The 15,442-nt window shown below is 44.8% G+C and overlaps 1 protein-coding gene across 1 annotated transcript in view; it reads left to right on the forward strand.

Moving 5' to 3' along the window:
• Window positions 1-8,037: 8,037 nt before the first annotated feature.
• ZNF616 (zinc finger protein 616) overlaps window positions 8,038-15,442 on the forward strand; it is a 26,379-nt gene continuing 18,974 nt past the window's right edge. The window contains exon 1 of the mRNA XM_011946207.1: window positions 8,038-8,242. The gene's annotated coding sequence lies outside the window, so the exon portion shown is untranslated. The remainder of the gene's footprint in view (window positions 8,243-15,442) is intronic.

Consider the following 15,442-nt stretch of genomic DNA (forward strand, 5'->3'; position numbering starts at 1 on the left):
GCCCAGCCAATTTATGAGTACTCTTTAAGCCAATTTGGTACCTTGTGTCCAAAACACAACAAAATACGTGTACAAACACATTAGCACAAACATATATTCTCATATAACCAAAGATCATATAGCTTTTACTTCAGAACTCTAGCCATGAGATATTAGTAGAAACTCATTGGTTTTCAAAAAGAGTAACAAAAAGAAATGGCAAACAGTGGATTTTATCTCAGTAAAAAGTAACAGTAGACTTCAAGCAGGCAGAAAAGAAAGCAAAGAGATAGAGAACTTGGGGACTTTATAGTTGCAGGCTGACCTTTGGGCTCTGAATTTTCCTTGATGTACTTGTGCACAAAAAGACCATGTAAGTTCATGTCACACAAACACTTGCAAGAAGAGGTGCCATAAAACCAAAAGAGTGCCTGAAAGGGGGGTCATTCTTCTTTTCTCCTCATTCTTAGATTATTTCATTCCCACTTTTTTTTTCCTTAAAAGGAGAAACTGAGATGTGGCCTAGGGTTTTGTGGAGTGCGTCAAAGTGTGTGCTGCTTGCAAAGGAGACTCCACAGTGTGTACTGAGTCACTGCCACCCACCTATGTGTCTCAGTTTCTTCTCTGGAGGTCTAAGCACCTCCAGGAGGGCTCAAAGCACAAGTTACCAGCAACCATATGCGCCTCCTGGATTAATCTTTTTTAAACTAATTTTGTGGGGGTTCTCTGTAGAGCCACTACATGTCACAGTGAGTCAACTTCCCAGACACTCCTGTGAGGCCCCCTGCCACCTAGGGGTGCCTATCAGCTGCGAGGAGCAAAATTCTCTTCAGAGCTGAGGATACTCCGTCACTTATTTACTTATGAAAACAACAGTTCGGATCCTCATGTCAATGTGAACAGATAAGCCAAATTGAAATTGATTTTGAGAGAAAAAGCAATAGAGGAGACCCCTTTAAAATGCATCTGTGTACTATAAGAAGGATTCTTTTTTTTTTTGAGACAGAGTCTCACTCTGTTGCCCAGGCTGGAGTTCGATGGTGCGATGTCAGCTCACTGCAACCTCTGCCTCCTGGGTTCAAGCAATTGTCTGTCTAAGCCTCCTGAGTAGCTGGGATTACAGGTGCCCACCACCATGTCTGGCTACCTTTTGTATTTTTAATAGAGATGGGGTTTCACCATCTTGGCCAGGCTGGTCTTGAACTCCTGACCTTGTGATCCACTTGCCTCAGCCTCCCAGTGTGCTGGGATTACGGGCTTGAGCCACCAGCCCAGCCACTAGCCTCTTTTAAATAGGTAGGTCTTGTGTGTACTAAGAGTGAGAAGTCAGTCATTATCATGGGGAGAGCACCAAGCCATTCAGAAGGGACCCAGCCCCATTACCCAAGCACCTTTCATTGGGCCTACCTTCAACAATTTGGGTCATATTTCAACATGAGATGTGGAGGAGACACATCACTGTCCCTTACCCACCAGATACCATCAACACCACCAATTGTGACAATCAAAAATGTCTCTAGATATTTGCAAACGTTTCCTGGAGAGGGGGCATTGTCTTGGAAATACTACCTGCCAGTATAGAGATCAAGAAAGCAGAAGGTGCTGGGGCCGGGCGTGGTGGCTCATGCCTGTAATCCCAGCACTTTGGGAGGCCGAGGCGGGTGGATCACGAGGTCAGGAGTTCAATACCAACCTGGCCAAGATGGTGAAACCCCATCTCTACTAAAAATACAAAAAAATTAGCCAGGTGTGGTGGCGGGAGCCTGTAGTCCCAGCTATTCAGGAGGCTGAGGCAGACAATTGCTTGAAACCAAGAGGCGGAGATTGCAGTGAGCTGAGATCACGCCACTGCACTCCAGCCTGGCCGACAGAGTGAGACTCCATCTCAAAACAAAACAAATACAAAAAGAAAGCAGAAGGTGCTAATGTGCCATATGGCTTTCAACTGTACTCGACACAATATTTTGTAAATTCTTCAAAAATGAGTTAGCTGATTTTCAAGAAGTGTTTAAGTCTGCAGCAGTAGCTCATCTGCAACTGATAAAACTCACATTTGAGAAGTGGTTTGAGGGGCAACAGCAAGTTAAAATTATAGCGAAGTCCAAATCAAGGCCGTAGCCCTAATTTTCTTTGAAATAACCTGCCAGTTGATTAAGGTAAGTCTTGTGAAATTGTTTTTTGCAGGGGGATGAAATGGCTGATGTAGTAAATAGATACTAGACTGGGCCCCAAGAAGTTCAAAAGCACTGGAATAAAATTCTGAAACTAAGGAAGTGTTTGTAAAACTTGTGGGTATAGCTAAAGTCATGGGTTTAGCTTTGAAAATGTCCCTATTTTGAAATGGCATCAGATAAAATGCTATCTTTTGTTTTACTTTTCATAGTGTTATACTTTTGAGACCTCTATCAGTCCATAGTATTTTATGAAAACAAAATTAAATTTAGACTTATAATAGTCTTTGGGATGGTAAATTTAAGTGCGAAAGAAGTAGCTGGGGGAAGCTGCTTACTGCAGAAGGAGGGCATACTTTCTGATACTGCATGAGGGATGGCACTGGGTGAAGTCAAGAACAACAAAATATAATGGACTGGAAGCCTATTCTCAGGATAATTGTAGCCATGAAAAGTACTGTTGTTCATTCTTGACCTCCTGGAACCAGGCCCTAACTCATCTTCTCAGCAAAATTGCACATTTGCTATGGACCAGAAACTACAGGGTACCTTCTTGGTTTTTCATTTCTGAATGTGAGGGTTAATTCAGGTTTTATTTTTCTGTTCCACCATGAAATGTTGTGAGTGACGAGGACTCTATTGGGCTTTCAATGAACAGAGGTTTCATGAGACTGTCATGAGATCCTAGCTTGCAACTGAAAGTTATGTTTGGGCTTTAAAAAAATATTTTTGAGGAAGTGGAGGTGAATGTTTTATGTGGGCAAAAGAGGAACAAATTATATCTGATGGAAGCTGCACTGTCACATATTGTAATATTTCAAGACAGGGTCTTGCTCAGTTACCCAGGCTGGAGTGTAGTGGTGCGATCTCAGCTCACTGCAACCTCCACCTCCTGGGCTCAGGTGATCCTCCTCCCTCAGCCTCCCGAGTAGCTGGGACTACAGGTGCACATCACCATACTGAGCTAAGTTTTGAATTTTTTTGTAGAGATGGGTTTTCGCCATGTTGCCCAGACTGGGAGAAGCATATTTTTTTTTTTTTTTTTGAGACAGAGTCTCACTCTGTCGCCCAGGCTGGAGTGCAGTGGCTGGATCTCAGCTCACTGCAAGCTCCACCTCCCGGGTTTACGCCATTCTCCTGCCTCAGCCTCCCGAGTAGCTGGGACTACAGGCGCCAGCCACCTCGCCCGGCTAGCTTTTTTTTGTATTTTTTAGTAGAGACGGGGTTTCACCGTGTTAACCAGGATGGGAGAAGCATATTTTAAGGTATAATTAGCATGTTGTGTTTTTAAAATCTCAGTGATAAACTTGCACATTAGCAACAGAGCTCTTGTTTCCACATTATACAATTTCAGTTTATTTTCTTGTATCATTCCAATGCTGTCACTGAACTTAAAATAAAAGGGATCCTCCACATATTGGTAGAACACATTCTTTGCATCTATCATTTCTCTATATTTTTTTTGCCACACAAATCTGAGAATGCCACCTTGATTTAGGGATCCTTCAAGTTCTTCAGTGGAAGAAATGTAAGTCCATACATTGGGTTAAATGGTTTCTAGCAGAGTGTATAATGATTAAAAAATTATTTTTAAAATGTAGTTTTGGCTGGACTCTGTGGCTCATGCCTGTATTCCTAGCACTTTGGGAGGTTGAAGTGGACAGACTGCCTGAGCTCAGAAATTTGAGACCAGCCTAGGCAACATGATGAAACCCCATCTCTACTAAAAATACAAAAACTGAGGTGAGAGGATCACTTAAGCCTAGGGAGGTGGAGGCTACAAAAGCCGTGATTGCACCACCGCACTGCAACCTGGGCAACAGAGCAAGATCCCATCTCAAAAAAAAATTATATTACAGTTGAGAAGTCATAGAATACAGTGTTTATTATGATAACCTCAAATATGCATTGTTAGCATTGTTAGAACCTTTGAAAATGCATCTTTTATTAAACTATTTAATATTTATTGTCTGATAAATATTAATTTTATAGTGCAGGTGTAAAAATATTAGACAATTTGTCTAAATAGTATTTCAGAAGCACTTTTTTTTTTTTTTTTTTTGAGGCGGAGTCTCGCTCTGTCGCGGGGACTGGAGTGCAGTGGCCGGATCTCAGCTCACTGCAAGCTCCGCCTCCCGGGTTCACGCCATTCTCCTGCCTCAGCCTCCGGAGTAGCTGGGACTACAGGCGCCCGCCACCTCGCCCGGCTAGTTTTTGTATTTTTAGTAGAGACGGGGTTTCACCGTGTTAGCCAGGATGGTCTGGATCTCCTGACCTCGTGATCCGCCCGTCTCGGCCTCCCAAAGTGCTGGGATTACAGGCTTGAGCCACCGCGCCCGGCCTAGCACTTTCAACAATTATATTGTGTAAAGTGTCCTATGTATGCATGAAGGAAGGACATGTATAAAGTATTCAGCATGAGGAAAATTGAGTCTTTCTCAACCTAGGCATCATGAGTTACAAGAGTAAACATTCAGTGTTGAATTAAAGAGTCTGAATTCACTTTTTTTTTTTTTTTTGAGGCAGTGTCTGGCTCTATCACCTAAGCAGTAGTGCAGTAACGCCATCTAGGCTCATTGCAGCATCCACCTCCCACGCTCAAGCAATTTCCAACCTCAGCCTTCCAACTAGCTTGGACTTGGACTACAGGGGCACACCATTACCCTTGGCGAATTTTTGTGTTTTTTGTAGAGAGGGAGTTTTGTCTTGTTGCCCAGGTTGCTCTCGAACTCCTGGGTTCAAGCAATCTGCCCACCTCAGCCTCTCTCAATGTGCTGGGATTACAGGCGTGAGCTACCGCACCCTGCCTTATTCCTTTACTTGCTTAGTAAACTTGCTTTCACTTTACAATGTGAACTCACCCCTAATTCTTTCTTGCATGAGGTCCAAGAACCCTCCCTTTTGGTTGTAACTCCCCAACAGGTTCTCCTTCCCTGCTGCCTAGACAGAGCTGATTCATCAAGACAGGGGAATTGCAATAGAGAGTTTAATTCACATGGAGCTGGCTGTACAGGAACCTGAAATTTTTTTATTACTCAAATGAGTCTCCCTGAAAACTCGGGGATCAGGGTTTTTAAGGATAATTTGATGGGTAGGGGTCAGTGAGTCGGGAGTGCTGGTTGGTTGGGTAGGAGATGAAATCATAGAGATTTGAAGCTGTCATTTTTGCACTGAGTCAGTTCCTGGGTGGGGTCACAAGACCAGATGAGCCAGTTTATGGATCTGAGTTGGTGTCAGGTGAGCCATCAAGTTCAGGGTCTGCAAAATATCTCAAGCACTGATCTTTTTAAATAGATTTTATAATAGTAATGTTATCCCCAGGAACAATTTGGGAAGGGTGAGAATCTTGTAGCCTCCAGCTACGTGACTCCTAAACTATTATCTCTCACCTTGTGCCTAATTTGTTAGTCTTACAAAAGCAGTCTAGTCCCCAAGCAGCAAGGGGGTTTGTTTTGGGAAAGGGCTGTTAATGTCTATGATTCAAACTATAAACTAAGTTCCTCCCAGAGTTAGTTCAGCCTATGCCCAGGAATGAACAAGGGCAGCTTAGAGGTTAAAAGCAAGATGGAGTTGATTAGGTCAGATCTCTTTCACTGTAATACTTTTCTCAGTTATAATCGTGCAATGGCAGTTTCAGGTTCTGGATCAGGACCCCTTTCTGGTAACACAGGGATGGTTATGAATGCATCCAGACATCCAAAAAGTTACCTCTGAGAGCCAGAGATTTCCTTTCCCTATGGGTTCTTCCCTTGCATGTCAACTGAAGGATTCCCTGGGGACCTAGAATTGTGCAGGGCAGTCTCGGAAGAGAGAGACAGGAGAGAGAAGAGGTGAAGTCGTTTTGAAGAAGAGAAAGAAGGTCCCATGCAGCGCCAGTTTTTCTTCTGACAAACTTTTCATGCTGGGAAATAGGATCCTGGTTTAGTTGTGGGAGGGATGTTATAGGAGGGTGAGAAAAAAAATGCCCTTTTAGGGTAGAGTCTGTGGAGCCCTAATTGGGGAAAAGGAGTCAGCCTGAAAGGACCAGGAGAAAGCAAAGAGATAAAGCAAATAAGCTATAAATCTGTCTTTCTTCATGGTCCAGGACATATAAACAAAATAAAGGAAGCAGATAAGCTGTAGTTCTCTTTTTCTTTATGCCAAGGACATAAGACCTTTCTGTGGAAAGAACGTAAATAACTCACAAACTTTCTGCTTTCATTTATCATCAAATGCCTCAGCTAACAGAAGAATGCAAGTTAGCTCCCTGCTACCTTGGCCTGCCAAAGTGTGGTGATTATAGGCATGAGCCACTGCACCCAACCAAATCTCCTTTTCTCATAAGGAAGTCAGTCAGTAGGATCACAGCACACTCTAACAAGCTTATTTTAACCTAATCACCTCTTTAAATGCCCTATATTTAAATACAGTCATATTCTGAGGTTGTGGGGGTTAGGACTTCAAGATATGGTTTTCTGCAGACATGATTCTGCTCATAACACTCTGTGCTCTGGACTCCCAAAATTTATGTGCTTCTTACATGCAAGGTCTCTTCACCCCCATCCCAACGAAAATCTTTTTTTTTTTTTTTTTTTGAGACAGGGTCTCTCTCTGTCACACAGGCTGCAGTGCAGTGGCGTGATCATGGCTCACTGCAGCGTCGACCTCCTGTGCTCAAGTGATCCTCCTTCCTTACCCTCCTGAGTTGCTGGGCCCACACGTGCAGGCCACCATGTCCAGATGATTTCATTTTTTGTAGAGATAGGGTCTGGCTATATTGCCCAGGATGATCTCAAATCCCTAGCCTCAAGTAATTCTGACACCTCAGCTTCCCAAGTAGTTGGGACTACAAGAATGCATTACTAAGCCTGGCTAATTTTTGTATTTCTTGTAGAGATGAGGGTCTCACTATGCTGCCCAGGCTGGTTTTGAACTCTTGAGCTCAAGTGATCTGCCCACCTGGGCCTCCAAAACTGCTGGGATTACAGGCCCGAGCCAGTGCACCTGGGCCATCTCAAAAGACTTAATCTATTTCAGTATCAACTCTCAAAAGTCTTTATCCATTCCTATATCAGCTTTTAGGCCAGAATACCCCCTAAATATTATCTGAACCACACATGGGTGAGGATCAAGGTGTGATTCATCCTGAGGCAAAATTTCTGCCCAGTTGTGAATCTATGAGGCCAGAGAAGTTATCTGCTTCCAAAATACACTGGTGATAAATGCATAGGATACATCCCCCAGCCCTGGTAACCATCCTTCTAATCCGTTACTGTGAATCTGACGTTTGTACCTTGCACGTGTAAAAGCACATGCAGTATTTGTCTTTCTGTGTCTAGCATATTTCGCTTGGCATAATGTCTCCCGGGTTCCTGGATCCAGCCAGGGCTCCACATCAAATCCCCAGCGAGATCCTAGTTCCCTAACTACTGAGTAGCTTCAGCATCACTGGCAAGAGTGGATGGAGTCCACCAAGATTGTAAAAATCGGTTTTGACTTAAATCAGTTCAACTTGTTAAGAAGAAATCATCTTAGTTTCCAACATAAGTGGACCACAACTTTAAGCTTTAACCTTAAATTCTGAAACATTAACTTAAAATAGGCAGGAAGCAACGCTGCTTCACAGGACAAGAAGTAGGCAGAAAACCAGACATGCTGCCTGTGAAGCAGGGTAAATAACAGGCTCTATCTCGGCCCCACTTACCCCATGAAACCCCGCCCCATCCTCCGCCGAGGCTTCGTCACGCCCCACCTAGCCACGCCCACTGCCGCCACGGCCCGGCTCCACCCTCTCATGGTCCCTCCCCGAGTCAGGCCCCTCTTTCCGACCCGCCCCTTGCCAATAGAGGCTTGCCCAGGCTCGGTCCCCTGGCCTCCCAGTTTTTCCTCTCCGCTAGCAGTTTCCGTCACTCCCGGAAGTAGATTGCGCCAGGGAAAGGCCTTATCGCGGTGTGTGTTTCCGTCTACGTGGATTAAACATTGCTTCGCTCCGTCTGCCTGGATTAAACGTACACTTTGCAGTCCTCACTTCTCCATACCAGTGATCTGGGGATCGCTACGGACCTTAAAATATCCATAGCCCCTTCGCCCCTGCAACAGCCACTTCTCCCCACGTAAGTCCGAGAATTGCTTCCCTTTCGGTTTAAAATCTCTCTCAGGCTGTTCCTTGCTCCTTGCCTTTCTGCCAGGTGGATAACCATGTAGATAACCCCATTCGGGTCGTGTTCCTGCTTAAAACCCTTACTGACCTCTGCTTCGGCCTCGGGCTAAGTCAAGTCCTCCCTCGCGAGGTGGATTCCCACCAGTCGAGACCCCCGAGCTTTGCCGTTGTCGGCCCCTGGAGGGGAGCGCCCGCTGTCCAGCTCCTGAAGGAAGCGCTTCTCCTCCCAGATCCTGGGATTCTGCAGACCCTCCCTGTCCTGAGACACCGTCCCCCGCGCCACCTAGTGTGCTCCTCACGCCGGGTCCTTCCGCTCTCCAGGCTTCCCCTTCACAGCCACTGCTTTTCCTGACTCCGCGTTGCGGGAGGTCATCGAGTCTGTCTTGTGACACCCACTGTTTTTCACTCCCAAATTTTTACTCCAGTGGAAAATGTGCTCTTCCGGGAGGTGGGCATCTTATTCCTCCCCTTTCCTCCTGAATGTTGGGTGAGAGGGATCAGGAGAGGAAAAGAGGGGGAGTGACGGGACAGAAAGAAAAATTGGGGAGAAAAGAATGAGTATACAGCATAAAGGATGATAATTTAGGGACTTGCAAAGAGAGCAAGAGTGAAAGAGGACGCATGGAGAAAGTAGCACGGGGAGAAAAGCACATAAAGAAATTAGGGAAAAGGGAGACCTTCAGGGAGATGAAGTGCAGCAAAATAGAGAGGGGCGGCAAAGGAGGAGACACTGCAGTCAGACGGGGGCGGGGGCCGGGGCCGGAAAGGGTAAGAGTTGGAGCCGGAGCTGACAGAGCCACGTGGTGCTGGGACTGAAGGAGAGGGGAGTGGGTAACAAAGGAAGAGTAGAGGGAGAACCACATCAGGGAGGAAGCCTAGGAAGTTGGGGGTGCTAGAGAGTGGGAACAAAGGAGATGTAACAGGGAAGAGGGATTTTAACAGGGAGAGCAGACAGGGAGCTCAGACGGGGGGGAAAGAGGCAGGAATACGTGGAGGCTGGGTGTAGCAGGAGGAGCCGCTGACAAAACCTCAGACCCCGAGTTGTAGAAGGAAGGGCTTTATTCAGCTGGGAGCATCGGCAAGCTACTGCCTTAAAATCTGAGCTCCCCGAGTGCACAATTTCTGTCCCTTTTAAGGGCTCACAACACTAAAGATTTCATATGAAAGCGTCGTGATTGAGCAATCTAGGGGATACGTGACAGGGGTTTCATGCACTGGTGGTCAGAGAGAAACAGAACAGGGCAGGGAGTTCTATACAATGTCAGGAGTCTATGAATAGCATGGGTTTCTAAGTTATGAGTTGATTTTTAACTACTGGGTTTAGGCCAGGCGGGCCCAGGCCTGGTTTCGGGCCTGGTGCCGGGCTGCCTGTCTTTGGTTTTACTTCCTTGTTTTTTTCTTAAAACAGGTACTGAGTATAAAATAATGTAAAACAATGTGAGAGGGTCTTTTTCTTTCCTCATTTGGGGACCATGGGAAAGTTTGGGGAGAAAGAGCAACAAGAGGTGAAATAAGTTTCAAAGCATTGGGCAGAACAGACATCAAAGAGGGAATCAAGAAAGGGGAGAAAAACAGAAAAGGGGAAAAAAAGACATGCAGCATGAGAGAGGGAAACACATAGCAGTGAAGAGAGGGGGAGATGACCCCATCCTGATGAGCCGCGAGTTGATTGGATATGGATGGTTGTTTTAATATATTGATTTGTGACTTTATATTCTAATTTAAAATTTGTTTCCTTAAATTGTACTCATGAGGATGAAAATTGCCACTCTTTTGTATAAGGCTGGTGCATTTTGTATTTATTTGTATCAAAAGATATTTGAAATCCCTATTTAGCCACAGGGCAGTGACTTGATTCAGTCATTTTGTAACTCTTCTTTCCAGGGATGGAGTAGAGGATGGAGGAGGGGAGAAATAGGCAAGAAATGACTGACTGTCACTACAAGATACAGCTTTGGTTTTTTTGTTTGTTTTTTTCTCTTTTTGAGACAGGGTCTCTCTCTGTGGCCCAGGCTGGAGTATAGTAACATTATATCCTCTCACTGCAGCCTCCACCTCCTGGACTCAAGCAGTCCTTCCTTCTCAGCCCCTGAAGGTGCTGGAATTACATGTGTGAACCACCTCTCCAGGCCTACAATGTATGCCTTTGAAGGAGGATTAAGAGTGTTTGTTTTTTTGTTTTGTTAATGGATTTACTTTTTTCCTTGTAGTTGCTTTACAGTTAATTCATTGTTATTTTGGAAGCTTGATTTAAATTTTAGTTTATTCAGTTTCTTCTATAATTACTAACTTCTGAAATAAGATTTGATGTCATCCTGTAATCAGCTGATGTCACTGATTTCTAAATATTGCCTTTTTTTTTTTTTTTTTTTACTTTTACCACACAATTTATTAGATTTTTCAAAAACTTTCCAAACTGTTGAAGTGTCCAGTATGGTATACTCACCACAGAGTACATTAGATTCCTCAGAACTTATTCATTTGTTTGTTTGTTTGTTTTGTTTTGTTTTGTTTTGGAGTCTCACTCCGTCGCCCAGGCTGGAGTGCAGTGGCACTCTCAGCTCACTGCAAGCTCCGCCTTCCGGGTTCACGCCATTCTCCTGCCTCAGCCTCCCGAGTAGCTGGGACTACAGGCCCCCTCCACCACGCCTGGCTAATTTTTTGTATTTTTGGTAGAGACAGGGTTTCACCATGTTAGCCAGGATGGTCTGGATCTCCTGACCTCGTGATCCACCTGCCTCGGCCTCTCAAAGTGCTGGGATTACAGGTGTGAGCCACTGCACCCAGCCAGAACTTCTTCATTTTACAACTGAGAATTTGTACCCTTTGACCAACATTTCTCCTGTGGTAACAACTGTTCTGCCCTGCTACTATGAATTGGACTTTTTTAGATTCTACTTGTGAGAACATACAGTAGTTATCTTGCTGTGTCAGTCTGATACCGCCCAGCATAATGTCCTCCAGAGTCATCCATGTTGTTGGAAATAGCAGGATTTTCTTTTTTATGGTTGAATAATATTCCATTATGTAAATGTACACACACACTATATATACACATACATAAATATATATACACACACATTTTCTTTACATATTCATTCATGGATGGGCACTTTGGTTGTTTCTGTATCTTGGCTGTTGTGAATAATACTGTAGTGACCATGAGGGGGCAGATGTTCCTTTTTTTTTTTTTTTTTTTTTAAAGTAGAGCCATGGTCCTGCTGTTTTGTCCAAGCTGGTCTCTAACTCCTGGTCTCAAGCGATCTTCCCATCTCAGCTTCTCAGAGTGCTGGTATTATAGGCATGAACTACCACACCTGGCCTAGATGTCTCTTCAACATACTGATTGGATTTCCTTTGGATTTATACCCAGAAATGGGATTGCTGGATTGCACTGTTGTTCTGTTTTTAATATTTTGAAGAACGTCCATAGTGTTTTTCATAATGGCTGTACTGAGGTACACTCCCAGCAACAGTGTACAAGGTCTCATTTTTCTCCACATCATTGCTAACATCTGTTATCTCTTGCCTCTTTGATAATAGCCAAAACATTGCAAATCTCCAAAATATTCTTCAGGATGTTTATGGAGGAAAATTCTATTAAAAGTGGAGTCACACAGTCCAAACCTATATTGTTCAAGGGTCAGCTGAATTGAGGATCAAGGCCTAAGCTGAGCCTACGGGGAGGGTGGGCAGCTGGAGAGGTGGTGCATTGGTCCTGAGGGCGTGGAACCCAGAGCTGCAGCACAGCAAGCATTCTCGATAGTGACTTCTGTGGAGTCTATCACTTTGGCGGCAACATTTGTTATTTTGGAGTATTTTGGGCCGCAAGTTAAGATGGTTATAGATGCCTTTTGGAATATCTAAATGTCAATGTGGAGCGTTTCCTTGGAAGATGTTGGGATCTCACTGGGGCATGTGCATCACTGGAGACATTTGTGTGAGTAGATGGTGGTGCCAGTGTTCAGGGATGGGGTCATTATGAATGGAATAGGGTGTCTTGGGTCATTGAGTCCTCAGGTATCTTTTTATGTGTTAGGTCAGCATGAGTTTATGAGTTGCTGGGGCATGTGGGATTTCGTAGCAGGATACGGGGAGCACCATGGAGTATCTGAGAAGGGTGTGGACCCCATGGAAGTTTGTAAACCTGTCTCAGTTTAGGAGGGGAACGTTAGGGCCTCAAACTTGAGTGACAAAAGGCTTTCGTTAGGGAGGGTTTTCTGTGGTGGGTCTATGGCAGGGTGGTGACTTAGGGAAGATTTTTCAAAGAATCAGAGAATATGATATCACAATGACCTGCAGCACAAAGATTTCAATTGGGACTGTCCTCAGAAGATAGAGCTGTTACTTTCTCGCTGCCAGGACAGTGGTGATTACTTTCCCCCCACCTCTGTCTACTGCAACAGGCACAGGGAGCTATGAGGCAAAATGCTTTAAACTCAGTGTGGAACAGGGATATTTTCTCCAGTCAAGAGGGTCCACTAGATCCTGGGGAGGCAGTTTGGGAAGAGGATGGATAATGCTCTTTGGAGAATGACAGTCCTAGGAATTGCTGGGTGTAAAGGAAAAAGCACTTTTTTGTCTCTACTCTCACACTTAACACAGAACTCTTCCATGGCCAGTGTTGGGAGTTTTCTCCTACACACTAAACTATTCTCCAGCAGACACCAGCTAGATTGCCTTATAATTCAATTTAATTCTGGCACTATCTACCTGGAGTTAGAGTCATCTCCCACAGGTTGCCCACAGGTTGCGGGCACAGTCTCACAAGACTGCCCCGGCTCACTTCAGCTATCATTCAAAAGTAGTAGGTTGTCACCTATGCTTCTGACCTACTGACTCCAAATTGGCATTCCTACTACCTCATCCAAAGGTTTGATTAATTTGCTAGGATGGCTCACAGAACTTAGAGAGACACATTTACCAGGTTCTTATTGTTGAAGGACAAAATCACAACAAATTCGATCCTTCTGTAGTTCATAAATGTGATGATTGGGTTTTCACACTCATGTGAGATGTGCTTCCCTCAAACTTTGTTATGATAGCGTGATAAGAAGGGAAATTATGGGCCAGGCGCGGTGGCTCAAGCCTGTAATCCCAGCACTTTGGGAGGCCGAGACGGGTGGATCACGAGGTCAGGAGATCGAGACCATCCTGGCTAACACGGTGAAACCACGTCTCTACTAAAAAAATACAAAAAACCAGCCGGGCGAGGTGGCGGGGGCCTGTAGTCCCTCCTACTCGGGAGGCTAAGGCAGGAGAATGGAGTGAACCCGGGGGGCGGAGCTTGCAGTGAGCTGAGATCCAGCCACTGCACTCCAGCCTGGGCGACAGAGCGAGACTCCGTCTCAAAAAAAAAAAAGGAGGGAAATTATTGCAAATTCATTTTTTAACTCCTGTTCCTGTTTTATTTTTTGGAATTTTCTTTTTTCCTAAATGTGGCTCATTTCCAGGGTCAGTTTGATAATGTGGCACTTAGCATGAGAGACTTCATTCTGGCTTGGTCTGGTAGTACGGGAGGCTAGTACAAAACAACGGCCTTTCCATAAAAAGGAACAAAATAATGCCCTTGGCCGGGACATGGGTGGAGCTGGAGGCCATTATCCTTTGCAAACTAACACAGGAACAGAAAACCAAAGACTGCATATTCTCACTCATAGGGGGAGGTAAATGACAAGAAAACATGGATACATAGAAGGCAACAACACACACTGGGACCTACCTGAGGGTGGAGGGTGGGAGGAGGGAGAGGATCAGGAGAAATAACTAATACACTTTAGGCTTAATACCCGGGTGACGGGGCCAGGCGTGGTGGCTCATGCCTGTAATCCCAGCACTTTGGGAGGCCAAGGCGAGTGGGTCACCTGAGGTCTGGAGTTCGCAACCAGCTTGACCGATATAGTGAAATCTCATCTCTACTAAAAAATACGAAAATTAGCCAGGTATGGTGGCACACACCTGTAGTCCCAGCTACTCAGGAGGCTGAGGCAGGAGAATTGCTTGAACCAGGAAGGCAGAGGTTGCAGTGAGCCGAGATCGTGCCATTGCACTCCAGCCTGGGCGACAGAGTGAGACTGTCTCAAAAAGAAAAAAAAAAAAAAAACAGAAACACCTGGGTGATGAAATAATGTATACAACAAACCCCCATGACCCATTTACATGTGTACCAGCCGGCACATCCTGCACATGTACCCCTGAACTTAAAATATAAGTTAAAAAGAGAAAAAAAAATTGGTTTTTTATAAAGTATAACAACTGATAACAACTGCATCTTCTATTTTTACCTCTAGGGAATTATTTTAAACAGTGTTTACTGATGGTGGTATTGCCCATTAAACGCATGCACACACACCGACCCTGAAGCTTATAGTTTCCTTCCACTCTGCCCTAATTAAAACAAAACATATTACTAACTACATTTCTGCCTGTATGAGTACCCCTCTTCTGTGCTAAAATCTTATTTATACCCTCTGTCTTCACTTCTTGCCTCCAATTCCCTCTTGAATGCATCCAATCAAACTTTCATATCCACCATTCCACTGATAACTCTATTTTTCAGAGTCACTGGTGACCTCCCCATTTCTAAATCTAATGTATTTCTTTTCCTGCTTTAGTCTTTCTTTTCCTGTCAGAAACTTTCTATTTGATTTTCTTGTGACCTCCCTGACCATTTCACTTTCCTCTGCTGCCGTGTCCTGACTCGGAATGTTTCTCAATGTGGGAATGACTCATGGCTTAGTCCTTGAACCTCTTCTTATCTCTGTCCACACCCACTGCCTCTCCTCATCATCTCATCTCATGGCTTTAAACCCCACTGTATTAGTGCATTCTGGAATTGCTACAGCAAAATTCCAGAGACTGAGTAATTTATTTAAAAAACAGGTTTAACTGGCTCACAGTTCTGCAGGCTGCACAGGAAGCATAGCGACATCTGCTTCTGGGGAGCCTTCAGGAAGATTCCAAACATGGTAGCAGGCGAAGTAGGAGCAGGCGTCTCACATGGCGGGAGCAGGAGCAAGAGAGAGTGAGGGGGGAGGCGCTACACACTTGTAAACAACCAGATCTCGTGAGAACTCACTGTGATAAGAACAGCACCGGCCGGGCACAGTGGCTCTAGTCTGTAATCCCAGCACTTTGGGAGGCCGAGACGGGC

The sequence above is a fragment of the Colobus angolensis genome, unplaced genomic scaffold, assembly GCF_000951035.1.
Source record: "Colobus angolensis palliatus isolate OR3802 unplaced genomic scaffold, Cang.pa_1.0 Scaffold25, whole genome shotgun sequence".
NCBI lineage: Eukaryota > Metazoa > Chordata > Mammalia > Primates > Cercopithecidae > Colobus > Colobus angolensis.